This window comes from Oryzias melastigma, linkage group LG20 (genome assembly GCF_002922805.2).
Source record: "Oryzias melastigma strain HK-1 linkage group LG20, ASM292280v2, whole genome shotgun sequence".
Lineage (NCBI taxonomy): Eukaryota > Metazoa > Chordata > Actinopteri > Beloniformes > Adrianichthyidae > Oryzias > Oryzias melastigma.
The window spans coordinates 10,477,264-10,503,454 of NC_050531.1; the positions used below are offsets into that span (position 1 = coordinate 10,477,264).

The following is a 26,191-nucleotide window of genomic DNA, read 5'->3' on the forward strand; positions in this document are numbered from 1 at the left end:
AAAAAAAAAAAAAAAAAAAGACATACAATGCTACTATGAACTGAGGATTCTGCAGCTAAAAGACTTGCTTGACAACATCAGTCATGACATTAAAAAATACTATAACTTCTCAGGAAAAAAAGCTGCCAATTCACTAATTACTAGTACTCTGGCTTTCATTCATGTTAACATTCTGCTCTCTCCATGAAGCGTGTCTGTGTATCTCTTTCCTTCTCGTTGTTAAAATCCTTTCTTCTTTTTTAAATTTTATTTTGATGACAGCTCTTTCTAATATCTATTCATTCTGAGTCTGTAAACAGATCTAATGTTAGCAAAACCAACATAGTAAATGCTATTTAATAGGGAATATTAAATACTATTTGGATGACAAGAGCGGAAAAAAGATGAACACAAAGTTGGGGGAAAACTTATTCCTGTGTCTATAACAGTCCAAATAAATAGTACTTTAAAAGGGATTTTGTCCGGATGAACCGAGGGAGTAATAGCTGTAATCATGAAGGACTTTTTTGTTTTCAATGGAGTTTATAACTAGTGTTTTAGGCACTCAAAGGCTTCTTGGCCCAATCATGAGCATTTTACAAAGGGAAACCAATAAAAAACCCACAAGAGTTTTTTACATTTCCATTTAAAGAATTAAGTCATATCATTTAAATCAGGAACAACACCAATAAAACGGCACGATGAAGTAATACGTCCTCCTGCGACTCAAGCAGGATGAGTATTTTAGTGACACAGAACTAATGAATTATAAGCCTCCATTTTTCCATTATTGCATATAAAGTGGCCCAGATGTAGTAAGTGTTGCAGTTCCTGAAAGGACCACTGGAGGCTGGTTTCAGAGGGAAAGTTTTTTAAAAAATCCTCTCTTTTTAAATCAGCATCAAGTGGTCATTTTAGGTATGAGAGATTCCAAATCCAGACCCTGGGCTTTTTTTTTTCTTCCAGAAAACCCTGCCTTTTCTGCTGCTGACTAGCAGATAATGAGCTTCAAGGGCAGGTTGGTTGGAAAACATGTAGGACACCGGCCCTCGAGGCCTGGATTTGGACTCCCTGAGGTACTCCAACATTTAGGCCAAACCCATATTCTTGGAGTGGGACCTGGTAGCAGAAAAGATGGCGGCTGAAAATTATCTGTAGGAAGGAAGTTCAGGACAGGAACATAATCCTGCCCTGCACATTTTGGTTGAAAAATACTCTTGTTTTTGTTCAAAAATGACTAATAGACACATTTGTTCCCCCATTTTAAGCTTTGAACCTTCTGAGGTGTTTCTGTCAAAACCTATAATGCTGTTTGACACATCGTAACTCCTTCCATGATCTACGTGAATTAGCTGATCGGCAGAGAAAAGCCGTTTTTCACAAATATGCTACACATTACTAATATAAAGTGCTTTTATATCAGTGCACAGAGCTGATTCACATTGATCACGTAAAGGGTTGAAGCTAACTAACAAGTAAAGAAATGCATTTCTCCTCCTCCCACATGTACGGCGATCACTCTACCGGCAGAGGGATCGCCAGCCCAAAGCTAGTTCCTATACAAATCCTGCAAATAAAGCATTTCAAACACCACTACAGCTTCAAATGACCCTACATTTGGAGGGGTAAGGAGAAGCTGTGAGGGCAGGGGAAGAATTCGGATTTGGCCTTAGTATCTTGGCGGAGAGCTTCAAACTTGGAACAAGAATGTGAGGTTTGGTCCTGCTCAAGTTCCCATTTTCAGAAAGCCAAGGGTGGAGGAATCCACTTCAAATTGAAGTTTTACCCTTCAGAATACTATGGGTGATGTCAGAAATTATGGGTCTACTGAATACCAAGATAGATTAGTTATGGGTGTGGCAAAAAATGAAAATGACAGACATTATCAAAGACTTTAGCATCAGATAATTGACCTGTGAATATGTCTGGGTGATTATCAATCCCATCTTCATTTGAAAACATGGAAAATTGATGAAATCTGTTGGGATTTCTGTTGATGGAAATTCAGAAAAACTTCAAAATAAAAGCAGATTTGAGTTCAAATAACAGAATCTTCCAAACAAAAATAATGATTGTGTCTGATTTGTTCAAATGGACCACATGGGATGTTTTGGAGCTCGCCCTCGTGGCTGTCAGCGGCATTTTGTGCTCACGCGTTTCCACACTGGTCTGACATGTCTGACAGTAACCAATAACTGTTTAAACTCCTTCATGAAAGACAGTGATGGATAGTTTGGCCATCTAATTGCCCGTTAAGTCTTTTTTTTAAAGTGTCTGCCCTTTTTCAATCACTCTCTAGTGACAACTTCCCAGATGGTTCTGTGTAACAAACCATCTGGCACATTAAGTTAAGTGGAGGACTGCCATTTGCACTTGTGACAGCCATGTTGAGTTAGATGTTTGTTTGTAATCATCTGTAAAAATGAAATGCTCTTCCTGTTTGTTGCTGCATCTAAAATAAAACAAAGGGTTTCTATTTTTTATATATTTTTTTTTAGGGGTGAAAAGGCTCCTCAAGTCCACAATAGTCAGGGCATCCCATGAATGATAGGCTTGCAGACCCTGGCAATCTTCCCATCAGAGCAACGCCCGCCTCCGCTGTTGGCCTCATTTGTGTGTGTAAATAAGCCCAAACCCGACCACAATGGCCTCTGGCTCAGACATCAGCGATGGAAATGAGCTAGAGCGTGTCAACAGTCCCAGAGCTGCATCCATCAACTTGCTCATCCTGTCTGATTGTGTAACATTTGTTTGTCTGGATGATCATTTTTTTGTGTGTTTTAACTGTAAAACTCACAGATATTTTCTTAAACTAGCATCAGACAAAAACAGAAATACTTTTGGGTATTTTTTTTTAATAAAAGCCAGATAGACCTCTCTTTTTGAGCGTCTGCATGCAGCAGCGGCGGCACATGGAAATGGTTGCAGAGGAGCTGACCTCTCCCAGTGCTGCCAGAGAGATGGAGCCTGTCTTTTATCAGTCCCCATTAGAGGGGACAGGAGTCGGGCTGAGTTGCGTTGGTGTGTGCGCCCCTGTGTGTCTTTTCTTGAGCAGCCACATTAATCTCCATGAGTGAGCGCCAGCAGGTGTTAACCTATGTCACTCCTAATCGTCATGGCAACCGAGTCGCGACACCTGGAAGTGTCTGTGAGGCTTTGTCACGTTTTTTTTTTTTTGTTGTTGTTCATCCCATTCACAACCCACACAGCTGTGTTTACGACTTTAAACTTTATATATGGATCTGCTGCCATAAAAGTCCAAATAAATGAAATATTTCAAACAGAGCTGTTTATGTTCTTCAACAAATCATTCTGCATTTAGAATCGTGTCATATATAAGAAACACTTTTATTGGGAAAAAACGCCCAGTAGTAATGTACATTGCTGTGCACATATTACAAAAATAATTTCTCGTATTTCTGTATTTAGTTTGATTTCTGACCTGTCAATACTTTTGTAGATGTGTTTCTTTTCAGAATTTTGAATCCTTTTTTTTAATATTTTGTTATAAAATAAAATTAGCTTGCTTATCCAATCCATAAGAATAATTAATAAAGAGCACAAGCATTTTATTCTACAAATCAGAACTCTTAAAGGTTGCAGATAAAGTAAGACTTAATAAAATACAAATAATTTCAAAAGCTAAAAAAAATAAATTCTTACAAAGGACAAGTACAAACTGTTTCAGGAATGAGGAGAAGAATATTTACTAAAAAAAAATGCTTAAGAACACAAAAAGTGTTTGGATTTGCGTCTGTGAGGTAAAATTGTGGAATGATATGGAGCAAAAATCAAAATGTGTATACATTTTACACAATCGTGTAGATAAGGAAAGGTACAGACAACAATGGCTGGGGAAGTTGTGTAAGTACCAGATGGTTTTTGTTGTAGTTTAGTCATTTTTTGTTACCATACTTTAATTCTTTTGTGTTATGTGAAAAATTATATAGGTGTAAAAATGTGTGATAAATGGGCCAGGAGTGGGAATTGATGCGTTTTCTTCTGTCTACACCATTTTAGAGGACTTTATTTTTTGTTTGTTTGTTATGTCTAACTATTTTTTTGTGTTTGAATATAAAATGATATCAAATCAGCTTTGTTCAGCTTCTCTGTACATTTTGTTTCTTAATTTTGTAACAAAATTAATTTTTTGATGTTGTCTTGCAAAGGAATGCAAGAAGTCTTGACTTTAAAAGAAATGTAAACATTTTCATTACCACACACGTCCTCAACACCATCTGATGTTTCTTGGATCATTTTTGCATCAGCGGGAAATGGTTAAATGAGCAAAAAAGTTTTATTTAACTCAAAAGTTTATGGAGAAACAGCCTTAAAATGAGTTGCACATAGGATCTGAACCAGTTAAAGCAGAGAAGAGCCTCTTTAAGTTTTGGATTGACAATTAGCAAGTTGGTTCTACAACACAAACATTTATAGTGTGAGCAAAATATTTTACTTTAACCCTAGAACACTTTCACTATAAAAAGTTACCCCATCACTTTTTTGTAATTTTTACCCAATATAATATACCCAATTAAAACAAAATTATATAAAAAAACAAATCAAAATATGACACCACATGATACATTAGATTACAAAATGTAAAATAAAAACATGGGAAGATCCTAAAAACATGCTCAAAAATTACAAAAAAAATAGGAATTTGAGAACAAAAAAAAAAAAAAAAATGATAAGGAGACTTGGCCTTTGGTACACCCATTCCTGGGACCAATGACACTCAGAAAAATACTTTTTCTCGGGTAAAAATGACCCATCAATGGTGCCCTAGGGTTAAAGACCTACTCTGATGGAAATTGTGATTTTGGCGTATTTAACACAGAACTTAAAAAAAAAAAAAAAAAAAAAAATGAAGCCAGAAATTGTGTTTTTGAGTATTTCTTTTCAAATCATCATAAATCTAAAAAAATTCAGTTGGAAAAAGCTTGTAGGAGAAGCTGCTACTGCACGCCACAAGCTTGATGATTCATCCCCTCGCAGAAAACAGATTCACGTCTTCGTTTTCCTCGTTCAAGTTGTCCCAAAAAACTGTACGGCTGGATCTCCCCGATATTGCTCGCCATTTTCGTTGCACCGCTACAGTTAGGTTGGGGGTTGTGAGGGGCTGTAAGCTAGCAGGAGAGCATTAAAACAAGTGAAATACGAGGAAGTAGGGGCGAGTTTATTTTCCACCGACTGTCCCGCCCACAACTCAGAGGTAAATTTCTAATACCGGTAAACTACTACTGCTCTGCAGAAACTATGTCCTCATGATCAGAGTGGGACTTTACACATCTGATAAAGTCTTCTTCTTTAGTCCAACGAGAAGAAACATATTACTTAGTAATTCTTCAGTTGGAGCATCAATTCAAAGACTTTACTACAAAACGTTTTACAGGCAAAAACGTGATGCACAATGAGGGTAAAAGGATGTTGTAGTCAACTATCAGGTCTAGTATTAGCTTATCCAGAAAGCTTTTTTATGAGATCCTTTCCAAACCTCCCCAACTTTGTAATCATGTTAGTTCTTGTAAAGCACTGTTGATTTTTATTGAAGCTTTTTTAATGTGACCTTAGAAACTTTGGCTCGTTTGCAATGTTTGTCTGGCAGGCGGGAGCCAGAGAGGGGTTTGTGGAGGAAATGCTTCGGGAGGACTCGAGGGTGGAATGTGGCACGCTGCTCTCCCAGAAGGCCAAGCAGCGGAGGCCCCAGTGTGGCTGCCACACGCCATGATTGCCAGGGGTCAGCGCCTGAGCCTGGAGCCTTCAGCTCCATCACGCATGATTTGGGGTTAACGTGTCAGAATATTTCCCCGCCTGCTGGCCAAAGCCCCGACATTTCAACTGGAGCCCTCCGGGGTTGGAGGAAGTTGAGGGATGTGTGTGAACGTGTCAAATCCTACAGATTAGAGATTAAAATGCAGAAAAATTAGGAAGAAGATAAGCGTGATGGTCCATTGAGTAGGCAACGCCATTGTTTCCTCTCTAAAGGTGATGACGGTGGAGCCGAACGCAGCTAGCTAATGCTGGGTGGCAGCTCTCTGAGGCTGAGCCCCGTGGGCTTTCTGCTGGCTGGCCCAGCTGTCATCTTTCTAATGATTTCTTTATTTTGCAGGAAGAGCTTGTCGCCAGGGGAAACGCGCCACTTCCGGCAGGGGGGAAACCCGACGCTAGGCCGGGCTGACGCTGAGACCCGCTACGTCTGCAGCCACATCACAGGGGACCAGCGCGCTCTTTCATCCTGCCTCTGTTTCTTTGCTTTCTTTCTCCCTCTATCCACACAGTCATCAGTATCAACCCTTCTTCTAGAGCTCCTGCTTGTCTCTGGGGGATTTAGCTTTACTTCTCAGTAGTAATAGTTTTCCTTTGACTTCTAAATGATTATTTAGCATTACATTTGTCGCCATTTGTGCTGATAAGATCAAATTGAAGTCTCGGATCAGCGTAGGATTTGGATTGTTCAAAAGGAGTTGTTTTAAGCTTTATTCCTTGATTGGTTGCTATATTTTTGTTCTCTTTTGTAAATGCACATTTATTAGGGGACACTGCAGACACAAGTGACCAGAACTGGAAGTTCGCCTGAAGAAAACCACATTCTCCAAACAGTTTGATTTTTCCAATTTTAGGCTATAAGAGTTTTTTTAAATAACTCTAAATACATTTGTTTTGGTCAAATTTGAAAGTAATAAAACAATAATAATTTTGGGAAAGCTCACTATAGCATCATTTTAATCCGGCGACTGTAACAATACCTATTTATTCATATTTTTGAACTTCAATAATAGGTGTTACAATTCTAAAAACTTTTTAAATGTTAAACTTGAAAGGTTTAATTCGAGACGGTTAGACTTGTAAGTTAGTTAAACAAAGACATTCCTCTGCAAGGACCTGATCTGTGTTAAACTAAACTTTCTGTTTCAACCATCAAAATAAAGCACACTTAATTAAAAAACGAGACCTATGTACCTATGTCCAAATTCCCACCCTAATCTCTAGCTACTAAATAAATATATACAGTTGAGTGCCCTGGATCTAAAAGCAATTCAGACAGCGTGGTCCCTACTTTCTTTTTCTTTTTTTAAACTGCAAATATGACCACACCAATTTCATGAATGAAAATCTAATCAATATGAGCATTTACGACATCTATTTATTACTTCACTTTGTTCTGATGATAAAAAATGCAGATGGTTTTTTTAAAAATTATATTTAAACACATTTTTTTTCTGCAAAATTGTTTGAAAGCAATGCATTCTGGTCTATTTTTACCAATGTAGTGAGCAACACCGTTTTTTTCGCAAAGAATTCTGGGAAATTTCTAGACTACTCAGTTTTGGAATTGTAGATTAGGACAGCACAACATATGACAAATGCACTATATAGTGTAGTGTGTAGTGAAGGAATTCGGACGTAACCACTATCTGCATTTCCATTACACAAATGGGCAAAACTTTATTGAGATTTGATGTTAAAAAAAACATAATTTCACAATTACACTGTTGCCATTAAATCATACTTATATGAATAAATACAAACCAACTCATGCGATGAGTGATTCAAAAATGTTCTGATGGATGTGAACAATAATCATCAGCAGCAATCAAAGGAGACGTTGGCGTCTTATTCAGGCCATGGAGCACCAAGCTATGTGGGAGCGATTTTGTGATTTTAGGAAATTGCGGTTGGTGATTTTACAGAAGTGCTGTAGATCCAACAATTAAATATGACAAACTCAATTTTTGATGTGCTGTGTGATGCTGTGGGACCTGTTGTGGAGTGCTTTACAGTGGTAGAGTCACTGTTAGTCATGTGACTCATTTAATTCAAATTGCAGTTTAGCAAAATATGTACTTTTTGATGCTGCTTAAAACCCACCCCCTCCTAGTGCAAACACTTTTTCAATGAATATGTGTTTTTTCAAAATTTACGCGTCTCCATTAGGCTAATTTATTATTGCAAATCCAATTTGCTCAATTTCATAGTCAATGGAAACACAACTAATGTGACCCACTTTTGGTTTAAACATTTCTCAAAATCTTGACAGTTTTGTTTAGTACAATCATTTTAGAATTTACAAAACGTAATGACAATAAATGATTCTAATTTCTAACACAAATCACACTTTTATACATGTACAGTGTTGGGGTTACGCTCTAAAAATAAAGAAAATCCATGAAGAATAATTACACACTTGTTTTTCTTGTTTAAGCTCACAATGTTTAAACTTTTGTAGAAACTTAAGTATTGTAGAATGAAAACAAAGATTTGTTCATGACAGGAGTAAAGTTGCATGCATTCTGTGCAGTAGACAGCAGGGAGAAAATAAAAAAGTACAAAATCATCCTTAAAAAGAGACTATAAAGATATAGTGAGGGACCAGTGTATTACATTTTTTTAAAAAGTTGCGTAATTCCCGCTTTTGGCCAATGTGTCAGGTACCATTGAGATATCTGCAACCTCTCATTTTATTCTGTCATCACACGTACAAACAAATGTTCTCTTTTAAAAATGTATAACGAGAAAATTGATGTCACTAAATTCTGATTTGTTTCTGTTGCTTCACTTTCGACAAACATGCTAGTTTCTCTTGAATCATTGTTTTGGACGAAATCTCTCATGATGATTGATTTTGTAATGGATCTGAAATCCATTATTGACTTTCTTCCAGGCCGCTTGGATGGCGAGCCGAGTTTCAGACTGATCTCACCCTCGGCGAGGCTTCTCTCCGAGGGCGAGCTCCCCAGAGTCCCCAGCTTTCCATCAGAAACCTTGAGTGAGCCTTGAAGAAAAAGGAAAAGGAACACCCTCCTTTTCCTTAACTGTACCCGAGCATAATCAGGCCCAGCCTCCAAACCATGAAACCCAAGTTGAGTGGGGCTTAAAGCTGTTCCCTCGTGCTTCTCTCCAGGCCTCCGCCGCTGATTGTTCCAGATACAACACATGGAAATTGTGAGCGTAAACATGTAAATATTGCAAAAGTCATGGCTGAGAGGCGAACGGAGCAGAGGTCCTCTTCGCTCCATCACATAAAAGCTATTACAACACGCAACAGCCCGAAGCCTTTGGAAAACAACTGCTTCTTGTCAGTGATGATGGCTGTCAAGGTCCAGCAAACGGAAGCATAAACACGAAATCGCACAAACATAAGCACAACCAAACCAACCTTAAAGAAAACCCCAAATGAGGCGTATTTGAGTGATTGCCGTTTTTTTGGTTGGTTTGTTCCTCTGAAGTGTGGCCGCTTTTAAAAAATGACAGTGGGATTCAATTCTTCAAGTCAAAATCAACCCAACACTATATTTACCAAAGAAACAACCCAAGTCCAAAGAACAGGAAACCAAAAAGAAAAAGGTTTCACCTTCAAAATAAATGTCAGCCAGTTCGTGAGAGTGTTTTCATCTTGAAACAAGTTTGGTTGACCATAATTATGGCAGAGGGGCACCTGAGAGTCAAAGTAGAGGCGCAGTTGAAAAATGTAAACATTTTGAGAGACTGATTAGTATCCAAACCACAGGACCGTTACCTGTCAAGACCGAGCAGCGCATACCAACCTGATGAATCAGGAATCTGGTGTGTGTGAAATTAGTGTGCATGTACGTGATTATATATGATTTAAAGTGAGGCCTGCACGGAACAATAAAAAAGCTCTGGCTAGAATCAGAGAGTCTGCTCCGCTTTAGACTGACAACATCATTATATAATCTAAATTATCTGTAATTTCACTTCAGACAACACAGATGTACATTTGCAAAGAAAACGAGCCTTGATCAACCTGGGCAATACAAGCCTATATGTATATTTTGTTTCTCAGGAAAATTATGGGATACCTGAAACAAGAGCTGTAAAGAAATTTCAGGTGAAAAATCTAAATTTATATTGCAGATTTAAGAAAAAAAAATGCTTTTTTTGGCCTGGTGGTACAGATTTTTCTGATTTATGTTCAGGAATACTATTTTAGTACAATTTTCTTCACTTTTGCTATGTTAAACAATGTAAGAAGTGTTTAACAATGTAGATTTTCTTGGAAACCTTTAAATCCTCTTTTGATGAATTGAAAAAGTATAGCTAATAAACAGGCTGCCCTTTACAGTCATTGACCCTTTGAGACTTTGGAGGCATCTTTAAAAAAAATCGGATGTTTATTTTTGTTGGAGAAATGAAGACACACTGCTTACTCTAGGATGACGCAGCAGGAGGCAGAGCTTATTTTGTGATAAAAAAAAGCTTTACAGACTTTTAAAAGGCAAAATATTAAAAAGTAAAATAGAAATTTAAACATGATGCTAAAAACTTTATATACATATATATAAATATCTTCCTAAAAATGTAAAAAGTATAATTAAATTTTAAAAAAACTGTTTGCAGGAGCTGTGGTTCTTCCCATTAGGATTTACCATTAAAGCCCAGTGACTGACAGCTGGGACCAGCCTGGAAATGTGGCTGGGGGGGCTCAATGCCATGGGGAGGGCTGCCATTGATATCCGTTGTGTAATTTTCTATTGGCAGGTGGGTGATGGCGGTGATTAAATCTAGGCTTTAGTCTCTGCCATCCGCATTATTGTGCCGGGATTCCTCGAGTCCCTGCACTGCGGATCCTCTGTCACATTCTGTCATGCCAGCTTTGGGCCCTGCCAGCTGGCCCCCCGGTGAACAGCAGGCCCCGCCTCCTTCGCTATCCCTCCACTCTGAAAGGGCTTCCTTCACACTCTCAATCAGGACTGTTTTTACTTTCCCTTCCTTTCCCCCACCGCCAATTAAACCCCTCACTGTCATTTTTTTAGTCAATTTGTCTGTCCATCATCTTTAGCGGAGGGTCACGGCAGGTTTATGATGCTCCTCTGGTTGGAAACAGTGATTACTACATGCCTGTGACGAGCAGGTCTGGTCTAGGTGGACACAGACTGGGACAGCGGCTAAAGGTCAGGCGTGCTAAAACAGAGACGCTTCCTATTGATGTCTGACCGGGGTGTTTGTTTAAGAGTGAGGAGGCGAGGAGAGCCACAGGGGCTCTTAGCTCTGGCTGAGGCCCCCTTTACCCCACACGCATAATTGGGGGAGGCTTCAGCCGGGGCTGGAATCATCTCTGGGCCCTCAACATAATAATGATCTCATTTGCCATCCAAACATTGGCAAATTATGCTGAGGTAATCCGACCTTCTACGAAACGTCAGAAGAGGGTTGATTTGGGATAGTCACAGAGATGTCAAATAATAAAAAGAAGGAATGGAAACTTAATCTGAATTGAGTGAACATTTTAACCCTTTAACACCTGAAGCATCACCAGTGATGCTTAAATACAAAATCTTTCTTTTCAATGTAATTTTAGCAGATTCTGGAGGAGAAAAGCCGCTTTTCTCCTCCAGAATCTGCTGAAATTACATTGATCGTGTTAACGGTTGAAAAGTTAGAACATAAACACTAGATCTCTGTCAAACAGAAATTTTTAAAGATTTTTTTCTAATATTTTATCCTTAAAAGATAACCAAGAGAGTAAAAAGAACATGATTTTTTAATCTCTTAACTCATATTAAATTTGGGTCAAAATTGACCCATTTTATACTTTAAAACAGGTTAATTTTGACCCAATATTTTCCTTTGGTATAAGGAAAAGCACTGTATATTATAACTTTTGATTTGTAATCTTAGTTAAATCATTTAAAATGTTTTAAGCTAAAAAAAAGTCCATATTTTTAAGGACATAAATCTTTTATTTTGATAAAAAAAAATTAGACCCAATATAACACGTGTCAAAGTCAAGGCCCGGGTCCAGATCTGGCCCTCCGGATAATTACATCCGGCCCTCCAGATAATTACAAATCATTTTATTTTATTCTTATTAATGGCCTGATGCTAACTTGCGCTAATTTCTAACTTGTATAATTTTGACAAAATATATTTTTATGGAGAGTAAAATATTAAAAGTTATTTAAGGTTTAGGTTGATTTATTCTGGAATAATATTCCTGTATTTTTATTATTCATAATTATGTTAAAAAGTTACAGTTTTAAAGTTTTCAAAATTGGAATTCTGCTAGCATTTTTGACAATTTTGGCGTTTACGAAGGGTTTTTTTTAGGCTATTTTGAAGTTTAGCTGTTTTTTTCAGCCACACACTAGCTGTTTTGGCTAACCTAAGTTTAACTTCGTAGTTATGTTAAAAAGTTACTGTTTAAAGTTTTAACAATTTTGTTGTAAAGTGTTCAATACATTTTTATCCTGTTTTTATCCGGTTGTGTGTTTTGGATTTTGGCTGTTTGTGCAATTGAGTTTGACACCCCTGCACTGCAACATGAATTTATTTCAAAATAAAAGCTTTATTGAAATATTTTAGAATAATATTTTGTTACTGTGTAATATTTGTCTATAATTATTTGCTTTTTATATTATTGCCAATATTTTCCAAATTTCTTCTTTTATGTATTTTTATTGAGTCTTTAAAACAAATATAGAATTAACACAAAGTTGCATATAATTGCTACAAAATAAGATATTAGACGGAGAAACAAAAGTGAATAATAATAATAATATAATTGTAAAGTTTTCTTCAATAGACTTTCATCTTCTTTGAATTTTCCTGTTTTGTTTATTTTAACAGGGAACCCAAATAAACTCCAACAAAACGTTTGCTGTTTCAATAGAAGTCATTGACTTCAAAATAAAAGCATAAATTGTTCTTCAAATTTAAATTATAACATTGCTGGCAATAAACAAAAAATGTATCACATAAATGCAACTCACAATAATAAAAATAAATAAAAAAAAGGATATCACACAATTCTAACTACCTGTTTCCATGTTATGGAGAGCAACCCACTTTCTGTCTACTTCAACTTGTTTTATTTTTTTCAATAATTTAATTGAAATGATAGAAAGCATACTTTTAAAATTGTGCAAAACTGTTATAAGTAGACGATTACAATGTTTCATTTTTATACAAATTGAATGTGTGTGCATGTGGGAGACATATATCTCAGCTCCGTCTGTGTAGGGCGCCGCTCATTCGCTCTCGTGGCCGAGGCAGTTAGCTGATTCAAATTTAGGCCGTGACACGTCAGGTGCGTACAGTATATCATCAGCGTAGTGAACTCTTGAATAGCACACCTCATGCTGTGAATGTGTCAATGTTATGAAGTGCTGTCATCCGATCTAATGGGGTCCATGTCAGTGTACAAGCTGTGACCCATGCACACACACACAGACGCACACACACCCCCTCTCAGGGAAAGGGAGCCGCTCTATCCACGGCTTATTGTTTTCACAAAACTGTTTACTCATGTGCAATTTGTTCATTGCTGCATTCCTGATTGGACGTATATCTGATTACGTTTTTCCTGCCATAAGACTAGAGCTTGCTTAAAAATGCTCTGCTGACTGGGCCACTTTCACTCGCAGAGTCGCTATTCTTGAGGGCGTTCTTCATAAAATCAAGGCCAGGAAGTGAAATGTATCGCTGGCTTGTCTCGTGATTAATGTGTAATGCAGCGAGCCACCCTGGAACGGAGCGTATCTTAACGAATTTGGAAATATGGGGTTGAGAATTAAAACCCCAGTGTTTGTGCTCGGTGAAGGGCAGGGTGGATGCCAAAACACACAAGGCGGCGTGGATGTGAGCTCGGGGAGGCCCTCGTTTCAACACTGCAGATGTTTTCAAATCATCATTATTAGCTACCATTTCTATTTCATCTGCTGCAGTACAGAATCTGCCATTGATGCTGCCTACTTAAGCTCTCTTTATTGTTTACTTTTAGGATCTATATCTGTTGCTTTTGGCTGAAATTATTTAGCGAGTGACCTCATCGTGTAAACTACTTAAATAAGTGTGGAACTGATCCATCCAGCACGTTTTGGTCGAGAGTGGATGTAAATGATATATTTTCTGGTCTGGGCTGTCACAGAGGGAGCCAGAGTGAGTTTAGCTGGTAGACATGCAAACTCACTCATCACTCGGGGTAATAATGTAAAAAAAAAACAAAACTAAACGTCCCTTTGAGCAAACTTTATCAGGGTTCGTGCACGTGTTATTCACATACAAACACTTGCTCTCCGGCTGCGTCTGGGACATTCCCGATGATGGAAGCCACATTAAAGGTGAGATTTGTTATTCTGCCTTGGGTCCTGCTAGACTCATCACTTATCCTCTATGGCCTCCAGGATATCTGCCATCCCCTTTCCCCGTCCCTCCTGTTTGTTTTAAGAAAAATCCCACTGTCAAAGTGGGAGTGGGTGTGTCTGACACAAAACGTAAAAACACATCTTTCATGTCTAAATAAATCTGACAAAGAAATGCTTTATGGGCCGCCACCTGAAGGCAGTCCTAAAACCCGCAGCGAGCAAAGTGGCCGTAACGTTTAATCCAATTGGCTTCCTCCATCCGAAACCGACTTAGCAGATGGTAAGCTGTAATATGAAAGTTATTCACCCACTCACTACTGCAGAGCGTCTGTTCTATCCCCATGTCCTGTTATTCTTTATGGGTTCCATAGGCACTAAAGAGGAGAGAAGTTATTTTCTTTTCATTACTTCTCTCTCTTGGGGGACTGGGAGACTTTGTCCAGCTCTTCCCTTTCAGTCCAGAAATTCTTTTCAATTAAAGGCCTATCCTAGCAGATGGTAGAGGAATCAGACCAGCGCTCCGTCGACGGACAACCATTTCATTTACCAGATAGTAAATCTCCAGGCACCAAATGACCCGACAACACACATCGTCTGTCTACCGCGCGGCTCGAAACTTTTACAGAGCAATCGTGCGCTCCCTCAATCACATATGTATTGTCTTCACCGCAGATCAATTAAAAGGATGAGGTCTAAAAAAAGGGCCATTTGTGAAATGGACGTCCTCTAAGAACTGAAAGAGCAGCAGAGAGCATTGGAAGCGTGAATAATTTATCCCGAAACCCTATCACGGTGTTTGTATCAGTTTCCATCATAAAGCTTGGCGAGGGAAAGGGGACGGAGGAGAATTCATCAGCCTGCGTGACAGGCTCTGCAGGGAGGGTACAGTAGAGGGGCTTCTGGGCAACTACCTTCACATAAATCCATTTGCTGTCACCACAGGAAGGAGATGAGAGGAAATGGCACAGGGAGAGAGTGGACTAAAGCGCTTACATTCAGTGTATCGCCTTTTAACAATAGCTTTGTTTTAGTAAGCTAAAAATAGATGGTTTTACACCGTACTAGTCAGGGGGGAAGTCACAGCAGATTTTATCCAATCTTTTAAACAAAAATTAGCTTGATTTTAACTTTTTAACTAAATACAAATAAAAAAAACTGATTATTTACACTTTTTCACTCAAAATTATTCTTTAGTTCTTTTTAATGAAACACTTTAATTAAAACTTTACTCAAATTTTCACTTTCAGATTGTGATGTATCAGCAAAAATGGTTCTTTAAAAAGACAACTATTGCAAAGCATAAAAATCAGCAAAAGTTGCTCTTATTTGTTTGGTTTAATTTGATCAATTGGCATTTATATAATTTAGTTTTTAATACAAGCAGTCACTTGACACAAAAGACACAAATAAACATTAGTTAAAACAATAAAAAGTCATAAAACACATTAGATTAAAGACAACAACAATAAAAAAAATACTGAGGCTACACTAAAAAGTGAAGCATTGAATCGATTAGCAAAAAGCTCTGTAATTTGTTACATTTAAATGTATTAGTTTTCATCAAATTACATTTTTGAGTTGAACCTTAAAAGTTTAATTTGATGAAAACAAAAAAATCTAAATGTAACAAATTAAAGAACTTGATATTTAATTGATCCAATGTTTCACTTTTTCAGTGTAAAATTTGAGACAGATTAAATACAAAATAAATACATAAAATTAAATGAAATTGGTTATTTAAAATCTAAGTTGAAAACATGCGTCTTTGATTGAGTCTTTAACACTGGACCATAACCAAATTTGATGCCAATTTATTAAGAAATCTTCATTAAAATATTTTTTACTGAAAGAATAAAAGAAAAATAAAAGCTTTTTTTTTATTTAAGTTTTGGTTTAGATTATACAAAGAGGAATCACTTTATAAATCTGGTGGAAAATAGGAGGTTTGAGCTTCTCTAAGTTATTTTGTAGGGATCGGCAAATATAACTGCTGCCCAAAAAAGCATAAGCATAAATGTTGTTCAAGAGTGTAAATTTGCAGGCCCGAGTCCTGATAGTTATCCTATAGTTGGTGAGTTCCTGAAATCTAAAGTAAGGCATGATGATAGTGTGACTTCCTGACACAGCAAAGAGTAAAAATATGAGCCACAGCCCAACTGCTTCACACTCAGTGTGTCCAACAAGGCTTAGACAGGTGGGGGCATCGCTGCTCGCCGCTCCCTTTGGGGTGAGACTACTGTACTGTAACATGCAGTCGTTTTTTTTTTTCTTCTAACTACCTGTACATTTATTTTATCAATTACCTTTTGATGTCAACAGACTTTTTGGATTTAAGTCATTTTTGTTTTGCTGCTGGTTTGAAGCTTCACCGCTCAGGGGAGGAAAAAAGTCAACAGAAATGACAAAATGAGAAAAGCTAATTTTTTAATTGCATCACATTGAAACCAGTGATACAAGTCTTAAACAAAAAATCCTAATTGTTGATTTTTGCAGGTTATAATAAAAAAAATTTTAAAGGAAAAAGGAGGATTTTGATGTGATCACCATTAATTAAAATATAGATCTCCATTTAAATGTGTCACATTAATTATATATTTTTTTTACCATATATTATATCTAATATGGTACTAAGATTGACTCAAGCAAGTTCTTTATGATGTGCATCAAGTGAAGCACCTCTTCTTTCCCGTCAACCCCTTGATATACTTCTTTCCTGCTCAAAGGTTATTTAAAACATTTTTATTATAGAAATATGTGGTTGCAAGAAATATAAAACTTTGTCCGCTGAGTTTGATAAAGGCAAAAAAAAAATAATAAATAAATAAAAATGGAGGGAAATGCAGAAATGAAGTTTCTAAATTGTTGTGGCCAGGGGTGCAACTTATTGTCCAAAAGATATAGGAATTAGAAAAGTATGAAGCATGTAAAAGAGAGAAAAAAAATAGCTGCTTTCTCCGTGAAAGATTGACATGCATTTATCCCTGATTTCCGTACCAGGAAAAAAAAGTGTCAGATCTACTTTCTCTGCTTCGATTGTTTTACCCTGATTTTGATGAGAAAATTGACCTCAAAGTCAATGCTGAGGAATGACTTCAGAGTATAATTGTTCACTAATTTCCAAAACTTTAAAACACGGAGGTTTTAAAAACACATCTCCTGAGGAGTGAGTGAAAGGAGCCATTCTGAACTCCCATCATCTCTGTCCTGGCAGGTAATCACAGACTGTGGTTCCCAGTGTTCCAGCCACTGGAGGTGGAGGAGAGGGGCCGGGGAATGATTGCCTGCTCCTGCCAGCAGACTCACCACGGTCTGCGTCTGAAGCCCGAGCCAAACCTCCTGCGTCCCAGCGGAGAGTGACATTTTCTGCAAGTGTGAGTTAAAGATTGGTTTCACTGGAGAAGGCGGCTTGTTAGGTTTCTCTGTTTTAGCCCGCTCCATGTTCAACAGGAGCAATGGGATGATCAAAAAAGTTTTTTTAGAGCTGAACAGAGGCTCAGTCAAACCAGGCGTCAAGTAGCTTGTTCATGTTTGATCTGGTAAAGGACTCTAGGGTCAGTGTGGGGATGAATGTATGAATGAACATGGAGGAAGTTCAATCATACTGGATTTTATTGAGGAATTATGCTACGCTCACATCTGCTGCAATCTAGATCATGCATGTAGCTCATGGTGGTCAGACTGGACATTATTTTATTAACATTTTTCTGCTGTTGACTAGTACTTGTCTCCCACAGTTAAGGCTTAACTTGTGAAATGTCATAGCGGGCAAATCTCACACATCTTGCTCCAGGCTTTATCTTTCACGGCTCTATTCGAATATATGAAATACTTGGTGTCATATAATTGTGGTTGTGCACAATTTAGCAAAAGTTGGCTCTTTGGGGATCTTGATTGGGTGATTGATTTGGTTTATTTTGAAAACCCACACAGAAAAAGGTAATCATAGAAAAGACATATTTAAAGAATAACATTTGGTTTTTATTTTAAATTTTAAAAATTGTCTAAATTATATGGAATTTATACATTAAATTAAATTAAATTAGTTAAATTAAACAGTGAGTCGTCTTCAAAGCAAGTTTTTTTCTGAATTTCTTGTCAGTTTTAGTATTTTTAGATATATTTCTCTTGACTTTAAAACATGTTGGACATGAGACAGATTTTATTTTGGAAGAGATGTCTTTCTTGCTTCAGTTTGTTTGTTTTTTACAGCTCAATTTTGAACAACATCCAGGTTTGTATTTGGTGTCAGAAAGCTAAAAGAACACAAATATTGAAGCTTTTTCTAGAAAAGAAGGACTCTAGTATCCAGTTTTCTCCGATGCTCTACATGGCACCTGCCTTGCCTCCTCATTTCAGCAGCTTCTTTATAATCAAACACAAAGAGCAGCTAAAGTATGCCTACATTTGAGGAAAATGTGATTTTATTCCTGCAGAAATCTCTTCCATGCCACTTCCTTGGCCACTGCTGCCAGCTCAGCTTCACAATTCAGGAGCAGTTCTGCTTCTCTGTGGTAGTCACATCCTCATCTGGCTGCTGGCAGCTCATGATGTTCTCCTGATGGTTAGGAATGGATTCCTGCAGGAACTGATTACTGCAAAAAACACACAACAATAACACAATTGTTACTTCTAGGAGTTTTCTTCAAAAGACAAAAGTCAAAGTCTCCATAAAAAAACAGTATCTTACTTATAAAGTGCTTAAAGCTTTCTTCTCCCCATGTTTCAGAGAGCTGCTCCTCTGTGCACACAGAGGATGGAGCTCCATCGTGGTGTTCTGCAGCCAGAACCTGTGCAAATGGAGAGCTGGCTAGAAAAAGAAAAGTCCTCCCTTTCTTGGTGTGGAGGTTTACAGAAGATTTTTCTAAAGGTTTGCTCACATCAGTCCACGTTTAACAACTCCTGAGCTCCATCCTGCAGACCGTCAGGATCCTTCTGCATCACCATGGCGTCGCGCTCTCCTGTGGAAATGAGTTAGTTCTTCTCATAACTAAAGACTTCAGATGAACATCCAAACAGTCAGATTGAGGCTTTATAAAAGATGAGAGAAACTCAGAGTTCAAGTTACCTCCAGAAACATGAGGAGGAGACGACCAAGAAGGAGAACTTCCTGAGCGTCTGGTCTTCTCTTCAGGAAATCTGCTGATGGAAAGACGTGGATTTAACCAAAGAACTGAGCAGCTTTCACACTGTCCAACTATGGTGGAAAAGTCTGGTGGATTTCAAAAACTCTCCTTTCTGCTCTCCTCAGTGCTCCTTCCTTCTTCGCCCGTTGTGCTGGAATCATCCTAGTTCCGCCCAAGACGCTGAACCAAAGCGGGACTAGGAATAGAAGCTAAGAGAACAAAGAATTTCCCTGAATTGGGAGCTGCAACTTTGAATGAAACATTTTGTCAGAAAATATGACTTACCTTAATTTCTGCTTCAGGTTCATACAGGAAAGCAGGCTTTTAATCTGAAGAAAAACCGCCAAACAAAATCAAAAATGTAGAAGAAAACTGAAACTCTGACATTTTCTCAAAGTATAAAAAGAAAGTCTTACCATGGTGTTTTTCAGCCTCCTCTCTAAAAACATGCTTCAACACAAAACATATCTGGAAAAGTCACGTTAAAAGAAAACTTCTCAAATCTTAAAGTCAGACACTAAACTAAACTATGGAATATAAAAAAAGTACTAACAGTACACAATCTAACAATTGAATAAAATAAATATTCATAAAGTTCCCTTCAAAAAAGAAAATAATTAATAGAGAACTTATAAAAAAAACATCAAACTATACCATACTCAACACTAAACAATCCATTCAATAAATAAAGAAATAAATGTGCAGGTTGTTTAGTTGAAAGGTAAAGGAAACAGGAAATATAAAACAATATATATATATATATATATATATATATATATATATATATATATATAAATCAAATTCAATAACAATAAAAATGTTTCTTTCAAGAAATAAAATAATTAAATGAAAAGTTTTTAAATCAACAACAAATTATAAAATACAAATATACTAAACAATCCAATAAATAGATTGTCTAGTTTAAATGTAAACGCGAAAAAAGGAACGCGAGTTCACACAGGGGTGAACCGCATTCCAGCAGCTGGGGATCTATTTGCTGTTTGGTGACAGTGATAATCACCTCACTGAACCCCACTTAATGCTGCATCTTTAGTCATTTCCAATTTGCGTTAGATCCGTTTAATATCCTGTTTGTGCATATTTCAACATTTATCCAACTTCTCCAGATGAATAAATGAAGCGTGTGTGTGTGTGGGGACACTTCTGATTCCCTCTCCATGTCTTGTCCCAAAGTGTTTTGTATTAACATGTAGACAGGTCATAATATGTATTTTTTTCCCTTCAGACAGTGGGGGTTTGGGGGTAAAGTGTCATTTTACTCTGCATCCATAAATAGAATTTGCAGAGCATATCCCAATAGAGGTGAATGCATATCGTGTTAGCGGGGCTGAGTAGGTGCTAACCTGCTGCTGGCAACCTCCACACTAAACAATACTTGTTACGGAGAAAAACAGAAATGGGATCACTGTTGTGTGAAAAGTCAACTAATGTTATGTGGAGTAAAACACAAGAAAGTGTAACGCAATCTAATGCCTATTGTTGTCTAATGCTGGTTCCCTTGACAGAGTTACGTTACAAGAGCGTTGGAAAAACAGGATGTGTTTAGGGTTAATGTTTGAGAGGAAAAAATTCAGAAAACAATTAAGTTTGAGCAGAAATATAAATGTTTTATCCAACAGCAGGAAATCACCTGCCATTCTGGAGGGCAATGTTGGAACTAAGATCAAACGATTGTGAAATTATGGAATATTTATGGCAATTGTGGCTAAAAGATCTGCTAGCTAACTGATTAGCAAAAACAATGGGATAGATCAGGGGTCTGGAGCCTCATATCATCCTTTGATTGAGGCTCTTTCACTTTAAAAAAAAAGCCATCCATTGCAAAAATGATGGGTTTGTTGTTTTGAATTATTTGTTTCATAAAACTGAGTTATGTAATTTATATTTTGATTTTTAGCATGACAGAGAAATCCGCAAAATGAAAGTAATAGTGGTTTATTTTCAAGAGGAAGCTTATTGTACTTATAGATTTGTCCATCCATTTTCTTAAGCAGAAGGATCGTATTTTGACAGAGGGAGCATTTTATTTTGAAAGGAACTTGTATGTGCTGCTGTCAAAAATAAAATAATTTCAAATTGTTACATATGGAAAATGCAGAAGTTGATCAAAATTTGCCTATGATGTGAGTTAGGTAGAGAAAGCCTGTCCCCATTTCCCATCATCCCTTTGTTTTCACTCTAGCTTACAGCCCCTTCCAACGCAAACCTAACATTACAATTGACAAGCAAAATTGGAGCTATCCAGCCGTTTGGAACCAGTTCAGACTAGATAAACCAAGACGTACATGGATATATTTGTCTGCAAGTGGATGCATGGGCAGGAGTAGGAAGCTTGTAGTCTGGTGTTTACACCTTCAAGCTTTTTTCAACTGCATTTTTATGTTTGTTCCAGATTCACAATGATTAAAATACATAAAAACTTAGAAATTCAATTAAATTTCTTCAGAAAAATGCCACCTGAACAAGTCCAGACAACCAAAAACATAATTTTCTCTTGAGTGGGTATTTAAAAGACAGCAATAAAATTTTTGCTAAGTACTAGAACTGTTTCATTTTAACATTTTGCTGGATATCTAAGTGAAAGCAGCTGTTTTTTATGCTCATGTAGGTATAAAGTGTAAGTTAGCTAATAAAAAATGGCAGCAATTTAAATTTGTAAAATTCTCATGATTTTTTTAACTCAATATTTTTTAATAGGACAAACAATTTAAAAAAATATTTCTAACGTTGATGTCTTTTTGGGAAATAAAGGCTTTTACAGCTTTTTAAACCCTTGTGATTTCTTGTGATTCGTCTTAGTCACTCGTTAACCCAAATAACACGGGTCTTGTGGTTAGCTGAGCAACATGTGAAAATACTGGGTGATGATGAAGCATCAATTACAGAAACCACATCTTTAAAATACAGCATATACAGACTTTTTATTTTTTTAGGCTGTACATGTTAGATGTTTACCTGAACTTGTACAGAGGAGTCAGTGTCAACCAAAAATGTATCGAACAAGCCCACTAACAAGCTTCCTTTCAAAATAATCTCTTCCACTCAGTGAAAGTCTCTCCGCCATGCCAGCAACATCCAGATATGATAAGTAATATAGTCTTGGCTACCTGCATGCCCTGCAGTCACAAGCCCATTGTTGCTAAGCTCTTTTGAAGCCTGGAAAAAATATCAAAGTCTAGGAAGCTGACAGACCTTTAAACTATTAGACTTTGGCCTGGTGACAAAAAAACCTTAGACAGCAGGAGAAAAAGATGGAGTGAAAAGGAGAAAAAAACTGACAGGATGAAAGAAAGAAAGAAAGAAGCGTGTATGTGCAGCAATTTTGGATTTTCCAGTGTCTGAGAGGTGTAAGCTTAGGTATCACTGTCCTAGAGGATGACAGCTTGGCAAGACGGTCTCAATTTGATGCTGCGCTGGAAGAAGCAGAGTGCTCACAGGCCATGGCACATTAGCGAGGGTCTACAGCCACAAAAAAATTCAATCTGATTGCACATATAAACTTGTTCAGGAATGTGTCTCGGTCTAAAATTTTTTTACTGAAAAGCAGAGAAGGCAGGACAGTGTGGATGTCAAAGGTATAAGATCACGTCAAATGGACGTCGTGTATCGGATGGAGCAAAACAGGAACAGAAAGAATGACAGCAACAGACAAATTGGTGTTGCTCAAGCTTGTGCTGCTTTCCCTTTCCCAGCCAGATCAGGAAATGAAGAAATAGGATCAGACTATATTATGGAAGCCCTATCATCCGGAGAACACCTTTACAAAGACACAACGCCAACAAAGGTTTGAGGAGTTTGATCCTAAAACCTGCATGCTGTGTGTTCATAATTCACAACATGTCATTAAATCCTAAATTAAATCCTAATAAAACCTTGAATAGAAAAAAAAAATGGAAGAAATATCATTTTAATACAGTCAGGGATGAAGGGGTTAAAGTATGAAGTACTTCAAAACAATATAAACTAATAAATGTATGTGATTAAAATGAAAAAAACATTTGAGAAACATTTAAAAATACATGTCAATTATGACAAAGCTTTTACACTATGGCATTTCTTAACTATAGAACAATAATCAGATAACTGAATCATATTTGGGCATGATATCTCGTTTACTGAATCCAGTAAGTAGTACTGGGCGGATTGATCCAAAATATCAATTTCAAGTTGGTATCGGATCAATATCGGCACACAGATATCAAAATTTCCACTCTTGTTTGAAACTTTTTTGGTTCTCCAAAGGGGACCCAGTTGAGTCGCTGCCTCACCTCTCACCAGTTCTGTGAGATCTCAGCAGCAGCAAAGAACGAGCAGACGAGCTGCATGTTCACTCTATTTCCTTAATATTTTTACCAGTTGTTTTTGTAATTGTTAAACAATTTGATTTGTTTTTGGATCATAGTTAGTTGTTTTGTTTGGTTTCTTGACTGTTTTACGTTTACTTCTTTAATTTTTATTTAATTTCAATACATTTTTTTTAAAATACCAAAAATCCACTTATTTGAAAATATTGTCCAAATTTTGTTTTTATGTTTATCAAGTAATTTAAAAAGGGAAACTCACAACAAAAAAAAAACATTCTCTGAGATTAAAAACAATTGAGATTTTGAAGTTAATGTCACATCTACTGTATTTATGAAAAATATCGATATTGGTATTGATATCGGTGATATTGACCGGTATCAGATCGATACCCAAATGCTCAAAATTGTCCAGCCCTATTAAGAATTGTTACAACCTCCAAGTTTGGGGTTTATTTCATGGCGCCTTCAACTCGACACAGGAAGACTAGCAGTTAAATGAGATACAGGAGGATTGTTCAGTTCACTTTTCTCATGTCATCGTTTCCTCCTTTCTCTATTGCTTTTCCAGAGTTTGACAAGCTAGCTGCTAGCTGGAAAGGTTTTTATGGTTTTCTTTATTACAGTCAACATTGAAGTTCTCACAATCATTTCAATTTTACTTATATAGCCCAATATCACACAAAAATGCCCTCATTTGGCTTCATGTCAATAATTGTACAGAAGCAGAAGGTCAGTCATAAATATAAACAATAGCTAATTGCTTGATTAAACTAAATAACTAAATTAAACTGGTTATCTCTGCCCTTAGACCCTCCCTCCTCTCTTAAAAAATCTGATTCAGGAAAAAATAAGAAACCTCAGCGGGGGCGAGGTCCACAGCCAGAGGCGAGGTCCACGGCCAAGAACAGGACCATGGGCGATCCACTTGGAATCTGAAAGAGGAAGAACATGTGAACCGCACTGCACCAAACAGAAGCACAGAGAACAAAATAAAATAATAAATATAGAGTCCATCCAAACCTATTTTTTATTTTTTCATTTTTAGTGCCAGAACTGCTTGTCATGTGATTAGCTAAAAATCAGACATGGGTAGAAGTATTATGTTGAACTGAGTAGCTTCATTTAACCACATTTAGCAGAAATCGACATTTGCTTTTGCTAAATTTTCACAGCAGCGTACAATAAAATCTCTGGGTTTAATGGGACACGTTTGGTTGGACTGTAAAACAAAGGAGACTTGTCGCCTGCAATCTGCCTCCAGTGGTTCTTGGAGGAAATGCAACATATTTCCATGTTTGCACCAAATTCAAATGGAACAGAGTAGCACGAAATAAAGCAGCTGGAGTTCTATAAATTCAGAATTATTATTTTTTTATGCGCCTCAATAATATAAAAAACAGAATTACATAATATTCACAGAGAATTTGGCATAAAAACAAATTAAAGTGTTAAGAAAAGGATGTGGATGCAATTCTCCTGGAGCAGGTGGGGCTGTTTTACTCTCACTGAGCAGCGATTAGTGCTGGCAGTGTTCCTGCCAGCCTGCAGCTAGCAAAACATTATCTATGGCTCAGCGGATTCCCTTTGATGCAATCGGATCTTAAGTTTTTTCCTTGTTGACAGTTGCTTCGCTTCAGTGACAGAAAGCTGCAGCAGTGGTGGCCGAAAAGTCTAAAATGTCGTCACGAATCCCTTCATAAATGTGTGTTTTTCTCAAAGTTATAGGTGTTAAAGGTCGTCTGTGGGATGATTATTGAAGGAAAACTAATAGATTTACTGCACATACACTCATTCAGCCAAATCTGTGTCTCAGGAACCAAAGTTTTTAACATGATTTATATTGTTTTCCTCACTCCATCATAACTACTCACTTTTCATAAGTGGGGCTCTAAATCTCTGCAAAGATGGAAATCATTCTCTTTTTTTTTTTTATTGCAGATGCTGCGAAATTGAAGCAGTTTCTGGAGCTCGCTCTGAAAGGAGTAAATCTGACTCATGGATATCAGCCGGGTCGCCTTTTTTTTTTTTTCCAGACTGGCTTCAAGAGCTCATAAAGCCGAGAGGATGCAGGTGATGTAATTTGCTCGAGGAAAAGGCCGAAGATTTAGCGGGAGTGTGCTGAAGACATGACAGAGACTAATTGCTTTCATTAATCATGTTTGGCCGGGCCCATTCCGAGGTAAACTAATTGAAATCCTCTTACCTGTCAGGACGCCAACCATTGTGGCAAGAGTCACCGGGGGAGGAGGGGGCAAAGAGGTGCGGGAAAAGGAAATGAAGCTCTAACTACAAATAAACCATGTCTTTGTCTAGACAAATCTCTTTTCAAGCCATAATGCTCTCTGAAATGTGTTAATGTCATGTAAAGTCTTTCAGGGGGCCGTGCTGCGGAGGAGAGGCCAAGTGCAAATGTGGCTTGGGAAGAAAGCCTTTTTTCCAGCATAAAATACCAAATTAAATTATTCTCCTGGTCCAGCTGCCATTGGCATCAGAGATACAGGCTTAATACCTTTGTGTGCGACACAACAGAGGCCTCAGCACAGGCCGAAATCTGCAGACGAATGGAGGAAAAGACCGAAATACAGTAGATTCCCTGAGAAACCTGAAAATAGCCTCAAGGACAAACTACTTAACCCACTTTGTACTTCACCTCCAC

General features: G+C 37.4%; 3 long non-coding RNA genes across 3 annotated transcripts; 1 reads left to right on the forward strand and 2 right to left on the reverse strand.

The window, feature by feature from the left end:
• Nucleotides 1-12,329: 12,329 nt before the first annotated feature.
• Nucleotides 12,330-19,485, forward strand: LOC112151443. The gene is made up of 3 exons (XR_002920128.2): nucleotides 12,330-13,030; nucleotides 17,299-17,458; nucleotides 18,814-19,485. It is a non-coding gene; the product is annotated as an uncharacterized LOC112151443 (long non-coding RNA).
• LOC112151442 lies at nucleotides 18,495-19,224 on the reverse strand. The gene is made up of 4 exons (XR_002920127.2): nucleotides 19,153-19,224; nucleotides 18,965-19,045; nucleotides 18,775-18,874; nucleotides 18,495-18,679 (listed from the first exon to the last, which is right to left on the reverse strand). It is a non-coding gene; the product is annotated as an uncharacterized LOC112151442 (long non-coding RNA).
• Nucleotides 19,326-19,807, reverse strand: LOC118600218. The gene is made up of 3 exons (XR_004949808.1): nucleotides 19,627-19,807; nucleotides 19,496-19,539; nucleotides 19,326-19,419 (listed from the first exon to the last, which is right to left on the reverse strand). It is a non-coding gene; the product is annotated as an uncharacterized LOC118600218 (long non-coding RNA).
• Nucleotides 19,808-26,191: the final 6,384 nt, after the last annotated feature.